This window comes from Nicotiana sylvestris, chromosome 11, assembly GCF_000393655.2.
Source record: "Nicotiana sylvestris chromosome 11, ASM39365v2, whole genome shotgun sequence".
NCBI lineage: Eukaryota > Viridiplantae > Streptophyta > Magnoliopsida > Solanales > Solanaceae > Nicotiana > Nicotiana sylvestris.
Genome location: NC_091067.1, coordinates 158,121,857 through 158,131,059, shown reverse-complemented (window position 1 = coordinate 158,131,059; position 9,203 = coordinate 158,121,857).

Here is a 9,203-nt window from a genome sequence, read left to right as displayed (position 1 = left end):
ATTAAACATTAACTGGTCTGTCAATCTAAAAAAGATTCACTTTGTTTCTGTCCGTTGATTGTTGTTGGTGTTTCTGGATTTTCATTCGATTTGTTTCCTTGAGTTTGGTTGGTTATTTGCTACTACTTCACTAGTTGTTGCTGGATTTTTGCTCGGTTTTTAAATCTGTTGCTGGGTGTTGCTGTTGTTGTATATTACTGTATTCCTGCTGATCTTCCTTTTCTTTTGCTTCCAATATCAGGTACACAACTGACACGCTGGTTACTGTAAACTGAAACATGAAGCATGAAGCATGAATATGAAATGAAGAGTTGAAGTTCGGAATTTATCTTAGTTATATTCTGAATTTTATTTGTATATATACATTATTTAGCTTCCTCTAATCAGAATCATGTAGTTGTTTAATATATATAATAGAACATCCACAGTAGCTTAGTGGACGAACTGTCTATGTATTGCTAAAAAAATAAAAAATAAATAAATGGTGTAGTAACTCTGTCCAGTTAGTCCGTTATTGTTGGATGATTATCATGTCTCAAAAAACATGTTAGCTGATTTAGACTATTCTTAAACATCCAACAGTTAGCTCATTAAACGAATAGACCGTTTCAGAACTTGTAGGAATATTGTTTAGCTAGATACTATTGGTTAATTTCAGCATGTAAATGGTCTAGGATTAAAATTAGATTGCCAAAGTTTTTTTTTAATTTGACAAACTGTGATCATGCCTAGTATAATGTAACTGGGTAGTAACATGTGAATGAGATGGCCCGTGTCCAGTTTTGTGCCATGCACGTTGGGCCTAGGTCCACATTAGCTAATGGGCTGTCCATATTATGTTTACGTTCTGATTTAACAAATTGCGTTCGGAACCCGACTATAACAATTTGTAAGCATGTAAATAAATTAGGACCTTTTCTCTTTCATTTTTTAGAGACAAATTTAATAGAAAAAATGTAGGCACTTTAGGATTATCCTTTTAAAAATAAATGAGATGAGCCTCGCCCAATAAAACGCACAAGTTGCGAGGCCCTCGATAAATGGTTAATAATTGTATAGACTTCGGGATCGGCCGTTTTAGCAAGATTTCACGGCCTTCTCAAAAATAATAATACGCTAGTCGCTTTAGGCGCGCCCTTAATAATTTACTTTCTTAAACGCGGGTGTACATTGATGTGACCTAAGTCCAAATCTCAACGGAGTCGAAATATGTCGACGACCATGGGTACATTGATTGTGATGTGGTTCGAGATACATTTTCACAACGTTGCAATTCTCTGTAAAATAATAAAAATAAAAGCGGTAAAGAGTTAGAATTTGCACATAAGTTCGTATTTTTATAAAATCAGATAATTAAGCTGAATATAACAGTTGAGTGACCATGCTAGAACCACGGAACTCGGGAATGCCTAACACCTTCTCCCAGGTTAACAGAATTCCTTATCCGGATTTCTGGTGCGCAGACTGTTAAACAGAGTCATTCTTTTCCTCGATTCGAGATTCAACCGGTGACTTGGGAGACCATAAATCTCCCAAGTGGCGACTCTGAAATAAATAAATAAATCCTTTTTCGATTTTCCTTTAATTGGAAAAAAACTCCCTACCGCGTCCCTTCGCAGGCGGCGCGAGCGAAAAAGGAGGTGTGACAACCATTTTGTATTAAGGAGGAGTATTCTCAAATTATTGCTTACCTCATAGAGCCGTTTCACCTTCCAATGTATCCTGTCTTCCACCAACATCCTTGTTATCTTCATTCTGGAATAGGTAAGGGTATTTAGACTTCATCTCCTCTTCTGCTTCCCATGTCATTTCTTCTATATTTTTGTTCCTCCACAATACTTTGATGGAAGCTACATCTTTTGTTCTCAGCTTGCGGACTTGTCGATCTAATATCGCCACTGGCACTTCTTCATATGATAGGTCCTCTATAACTTGTACATCTTTGATAGGGACGACTCGAGAAGGGTCTCCAATACATTTCCTCAACATAGATACATGGAATACCGGGCAAATTCCAATTCGGATGGCAATTCTAACTCATAAGCAACCTGTCCAATTCGTCGAAGAATTTTATACGGCCCGATATACCTTGGACTCAGCTTACCTTTCTTCCCAAAACGTACCCTTCATTGGTGAGATCCTCAGGAAAACCCAATCACCAACCTCAAACTCTAGATCACGACGTCAGACATCAGAATAAGATTTTTGCCTACTTTGTGTCGTCCTCAATCGCTCCTGTATCACTTTCACCTTCTCAATAGCTTGGTGAATCAAATCTGGCCCATATAATTCTGTTTCACCGACTTCGAACCATCCAACTAGTGATCTACTTCTCCTCATGTATAGTGCCTCGTATGGGACCATTTTAATACTGGAATGGTAGCTATTATTGTAGACGAATTCTATGAGTGGAAGATGGTCATCCCAATTCCCCTTAAAATCTAGAACACATGCTCGTAGCATATCTTCCAGTGTCCGAATGGTACGTTCAGCCTGTTTGTCAGTCTGCGGATGAAATGCAGTGTTGAGATTTACTTGTGTGCCTAAACCCTTATGGAAAGACCTCCAAAAGTTAGCCGTAAATTGATCTCCTCGGTCTGATATAATAGATACGGGCACACCATGAATTCTAACAATCTCCTTGATATATAACTTCGCATAATCTTCAGCCGTGTAAGTTGTCTTCACTAGCAAAAAATGGGCACATTTTAGAAGTCGATCAATTATCACCCAGATGGAGTCAAACTTATGATAAGAGCGAGGTAATCCAATAATGAAGTCCATATTAATCACCTCCCACTTCCAGGTCAGAATCTCTATATTCTGAAGCAATCCACCGGGTTTCTGATGTTCTATTTTTACTTGTTGACAATTAGGACACTGGGCTACAAATTCTGCAATAGACTTCTTCATATTGTCCCACCAATACTGCTCCTTGACATCATGATACATCTTTGTCGAGCCGGGATGGATGGAATATCGGGATTGATGAATCTCATTCATAATCTTCTTTTGCAATCCTGCCACATTAGGCACACACAATCGGCTCTGGTATCTCAGTGCCCCATCTTTTCCAATCTCAAAAGCCGTACTTTTACACTATTGAATGCTTTTTCTTAATCGTACTAAGATAGGATTTTCATATTGCCGTGCTTTTACCTCGGCTACCAAAGATGATTCTGATGTATTCTGTACAGTAACACCTCCGTCATCAGAGTCTAACAATCTGATTCTCATATTGGCTAGCTGATGAAGCTCTTTAGTCAACCCCCATCTACCTGCCTCAATATGTACTAAGCTTCCCATTGATTTACGGCTGAGAGCGTCTGCCACAACATTGGCTTTACCGGGATGATACAATATCTCGACGTCGTAGTCTTTCAATAATTCAAGCCACCTACGCTGCCTCAAATTCAACTCTTTCTGCTTGAAGATGTATTGTAAACTCTTGTGATCTGTGTAGATGTCAACATGGACGCCGTATAAGTAGTGCCGCCATATCTTCAAAGCATATATTACTGCAGCCAATTCCAAATCATGGGTTGGATAATTCTTTTCATGCTTCTTCAATTGTCTTGATGCATAAGCAATCACATTCCCACGCTGCATCAATACGCACCCCAAACCTATACCTGAGGCATCACAATATACCACATAACCTTCTGTTCCTTCAGGAAGAGTGAGCACTGGTGCAGATGTCAATCGATTCTTCAACTCCTGAAAACTACGTTCACAAGTGTCAGACCACTGGAATTTGGTAGCTTTTTGTGTTAACTTAGTCAATGGTGATGATATAGAGGAAAATCCTTCTACAAACCGCCTATAATATCCTGCTAGCCCTAGGAAGCTGCGGACTTCTGATGGTGTTGTAGGTCTCGGCCAATTCTTTACTGCATCGATCTTCTGAGTGTCGACACTAATACCCTCATCAGATATCACATGGCCAAGGAATGCTACTGAGTTCAGCCAGAATTCACATTTGGAGAGCTTAGCATATAACTTACGATCCTGAAGCGTCTGTAATACTATCCGCAAGTGGCCCGCATGTTCCGCCTCCGAACGAGAATACACTAGAATGTCATCAATGAATACAATCACGAACACATCAAGATAGGGCCTGAATATAGTATTCATGAGATCCATAAAAGCTGCTGGGGCATTTGTTAGCCCGAACGACATCACCAAGAACTCAAAGTGCCCATATCTTGTCCGGAAGGCCGTCTTTGGAATATCCTTCTCCTTAACCCTCACCTGATGATACCCTGAACGTAAATCAATCTTGGAGAAATACTTGGCACCCTGGAGTTGGTCAAACAGGTCATCAATTCTTGGAAGTGGATACTTGTTCTTTATAGTAAACTTATTCAACTGTCGATAGTCGATACACATCCGTAACAACCCGTTTTTCTTCCGCACGAATAGGATGAGCGCACCCCAAGGTGAAGTGCTAGGCCTAATGAAGCCCTTATCCAGCAAGTCCTTCAACTGCACCTTCAACTCTCGCAACTCTGCCGGGGCCATTCTGTATGGAGGGATAGAGATCGGTTGAGTGTCAGGCAACACATCAATGCTAAACTCAATCTCCCTTTCAGGAGGAAGGCCTGGGAGTTCATCTGGGAAAACATATGGAAATTTGTTGACCACGGGGATTAATTGTAGAGTAGGCGGCTTTGCCTCCGCATCCCGAACGTGAACGAGATGATAAATGTAACCTTTTGAGATCATTTTCCTTACCTTAAGATAGGAAATAAACCTACCTTTTGGTGTAGCAATGTTCCCTTTCCATTCAATGACGGGTTCACCCGGAAATTGGAACCTAACCATCTTCGTACGACAGTCAACATTTGCATAGCATGAGGCCAACCAGTCCATTCCCATTATCACATCAAAATCAACCATTTCTAACTCAAATAAATTTGCCGAGGTTTGACGACTACAAATCATCACAGTGCAACCTCTATATACCCTTCTAGCAATCACAGAATCTCCTATCGGAGTAGATACCGCGAGGGGTTTACTTATCAATTCAGGTTCAATGCCAAACTTATTAGCCACAAAGGGTGTAACATATGATAATGTAGATCCCGGATCAATCAACGCATATACATCATAAGAAAACACAGATATAATACCTGTAACAACATCTGGAGACGACTCGAGATCCTGTCGACCTACTAGAGCATAGGTTCGATTTTGAGCACCACTCGAACTCGGCACTGCACCTCTACCCCTACCACGACCTGTCGACTGCTGAAAACCCCGTGCTGGAGGTCGAACTGATGAGGAAGAACCAGACACAGATCCAGTCGGCTGAGCCATACCATCACCTCCTCTATTAGGACAATCCCGCATCATATGGCCAGGCTGCCCGCACGAATAGCATGCATCAGAACCTCGACGACACAGTCCAAAGTGGGCCTTGCCGCACTGATCACAATGTGGTGTTGGGGGTCTCATCTGACTAGTATCCCTGTGATGTTGCGAGCCAGATGCCCGCGAACTCTGACCTGGACCAGAATAGGATCGATCATATCGAGGCCTCTGAAACTGTGGAGGAGCACTAGCTACAGGTGGCGCCGAACTCCTCGAAAACTGTGGCCTGATGCGGCCTCTGAAGTCATCAGAATACCCTGCAAATCTCGCCCTCTTATGCTGGCCCCTATCCTGCTCCCTAACTGCCCTCTGCTGGCGCTTACGATCCTCTAGGGTCTGGGCATAAGCTTGAATACGGGAAATATCCATGCCCTCCACCAAGGAGGCTGTCGTACACTCATTTATCAGATGTGGTCCCAACCCATTCACGAACATATGCACCCTATCACTCATCTCGGCCACCATATGGGGAGCATACCTTGCCAAAGAATCAAACTGCATATTGTACTCTCGCACACTCATATTACCTTGTCTAAGGTTCAAGAACTTATCAGCTCTAGCTCGTCGTATCTCAACTGGCAAGTAGTGACGAAGAAAGGCCTCAGAAAATTCCTTCCACACAGCTGGAGGAGGGTTCGGACCCCTGGATCTCTCCCAACTATCATACCAGAGAACCGCTAAATCCCGTAGCCGATAAGAAGCCAACTCTACTGCCTCTGTATCACTAACATGCATAACCCGAAGTGTACGATGAACCTGGTCAATAAAAGTCTGCGGGTCCTCCTTGGGGTCTGATCCGGTAAACACTGGAGGGTCTAAATTAATAAAATCACGAACTCTCGTACAAACTAGTTTCTCAGCAACACCTGTATTCTGCCTCTAAGCCTGAGCAGCTACCAAGCTAGTCAATAACTGCAAAGCACTCCGCATATCCTGGTCTGTAGTGCCAGACGAAGGAACTGGAGGTGCTGGGTGCCTTCTAATATCCTCTGGAGGAGATGGAGTAGATGAGGTATGAGAGGGCATCTCACTCTGAGCCTCACTTTGGCCTGCTCTGGATTGGGGCACCTGACTGGTACCCTCTCCCGCAGCTGTATCAAGCCATCTTCTAATTGTTTGCTTCCTAGTCGAAGGCATCACTGAAAGAAAATAAGGTGAATATTAGAGACTAACACTTACGACTCAACTCTACGTACGATCTAGATTCAGGAAGAAGGTAACAACCCTAGATGTCATGTAGCCTCCTAATTATATATGTGGCACGCTACACATCCATAATCAAGACTCTACTAGACATGACTCATAGACAATCCCTAGGACAGACTTGCTCTGATACCAAGTTTGTCACGACCCAAACTGGAGGGCCATGACTAGCACCCGACCATACTTTCCAAGCACCAACGTACATTTCATCTAACCTTCTTTATTATCTTTTAGGGCTGACGAGATCAATATAAATGGTAGACATGGATCATGGACAACCAACAATAAAAACTGATGGCATGAACATATATAATATGGGATGACCAGACAATTAAGAAACTATATATAAGGTATGAGCTACCACGCTACCATGAAAGACTATACAACAAAAACTAGCCGACAAGGCATACCAAACTATACATGAGTCGACACTTGTCTATGAGCCTCTAAAGGAACATAAGTGCTGCAACATAGCCGGAACAAGGCCCTGACATACCCATAATGTCTATAACAAAAATGCATACCAAGACCAAGGCAAGTCCGGAGAAGGGATCTCGCCAATCACTGTTGAACTGGACATCCTACTGTAGTGGGGGAGCTGCACCTGCCAGTCTATCAGGACCTGCAACACGACATGCAGCGTCCACAAATAAAAGGACGTCAGTACGAATAAAGTACTGAGTATGTAAGGAAGGGAACCATAAATACGATCAGTAATGTAAGCAAGGATAGAGAATATACAACCTGTAACATCTTAGTACCTCTGAGGGCTACTGACATGAAATGCATGATACATATGTATAAATACATAAACCTTTAAAACATTCGCCTCTGTGGGCATCATCATCATCATATCGTACCCGGCCATAATAGGCTCGGTAAAAAATATACCCGGCCATCATAAGGCTCGGTAGAATCGTAGCCGGCCACGTGGAGCTCGGTAAAACCCAACTGATCAGTGGTTGCACAATAGGTGCTGTACCCGGCCAACTATAGCGTGGCTCGGTAGAGTAAAATAGATACATATATATAATGCATGCTCGACTCATGGAATCACATTCTAAACCTTTCGGAGTGACGTAAGGTCGGTATCCTCTATACACGTTATTAGGACTAACTCTTCACTATGAACCTTATAAGAATCAGGAAGTACCAACAACATTGATAACATAAGAATAAGAGAAGCAACATTAACATCAATCGTTCCATAAGAGGGAAAACAATGTAAGTACTGCTAGCTTCTAAGAGTAGAGTATCTTGGAAGCTCGTTCATTACATTATGTACAATCGGAGTCGTGCAAAAGAAGGAAAGGGATAGCCTCACATACCTTGTATATACTGCCCCAATCTCAAGCTATGCAATTGTCAAAACTCCTTAGTCTACAATAAGAGAAACGATACTATCGTTATCATTTAAGCGTCATAACTATTATGTATCGACCACAACCTATTTTACGATGAAACGGACAGCACCTCCCCTATATATATGACCTCACACCATTCAAAACAATCACCAAACAGCCCAAACAACATCAATAATAAACATATTGAGCCTCCCAAAATAGTCCACACACAGCCTAATCACTCCATACATACGACGACCACCGTAGTCGTGTCAAACGACCCGGAAATGTTACGAATAACTATCATCCCACAACCCTACATATATATGGTGTTTCTACACACCCTTCCTCCTCCAAAACTCCACAAATCAGTAGTAAAATATGCAGCCCAACAGCAACGCAAAACAGTCCACAAAACAATAACATTACTACCAAGCCTTTCGATATATATTTCACAAGTTCTAGCTTCAATGGCTTAGCCGCAACTTGGATAATCTTAAATACATATAGAGTAAGAGGTTCCTTACCTTTATACAGAAAGAACAACTCCAATTTGACCTTAAATTTCCATGAAATATCCCTCCAATGCTGCCACAACAACAAAAAAGCGAAACTAGCGATCAATTAGTGTTTTTCGGCACTAGAATCACTTTAGAAGGCTTGAAATCACCTAGGATTGATATTAAGAACATGAGGGAGTATTTACAGAACATAAACCCTTTAAAACAACCTCCCACACGAGCTGGAACGACACAAAAATGAGCAACAACAAGAAGAACAAGAGACTTACTAGCGCCACGGAATTCCCGACACTTGATTTGTGTTGTTTGCCCTTTTTTGGGTCTTGAATCTTGAGAGAACCTTGAGAGGATGTTCCTAGGGTTCTAAGGTCTGAAAATAGTGAGAATAAATGACTTAAAATGGGTTGGAGGCATCCTATATAGGTCCAAATATCTTAAACCGCCTTAGTGGGCCCCATAGAGAGGTGCTTGGCGCAGTCTCGCAAAAATACGAATATCTCTCTACTCCGAGATCGTATCGATGAACGGTTTAATGCGTTGGAAACTAGAGTCATAGATATTTAATTTGGTTGGTAGATCACCCCGTAATTCCTTGTAAATTAGGAGAAAAGATTAGAAACATTTGACCTAATATTTAAGTAAAATTATGAACCTAAGTTGCGACAACTTTTGTCGACTTTTGTTTCATAACTCGTTTGACTTCAAGACTTATGATACGGATATTATATGATTAAAATACCTTAATACATGACCTCTTGAGTGT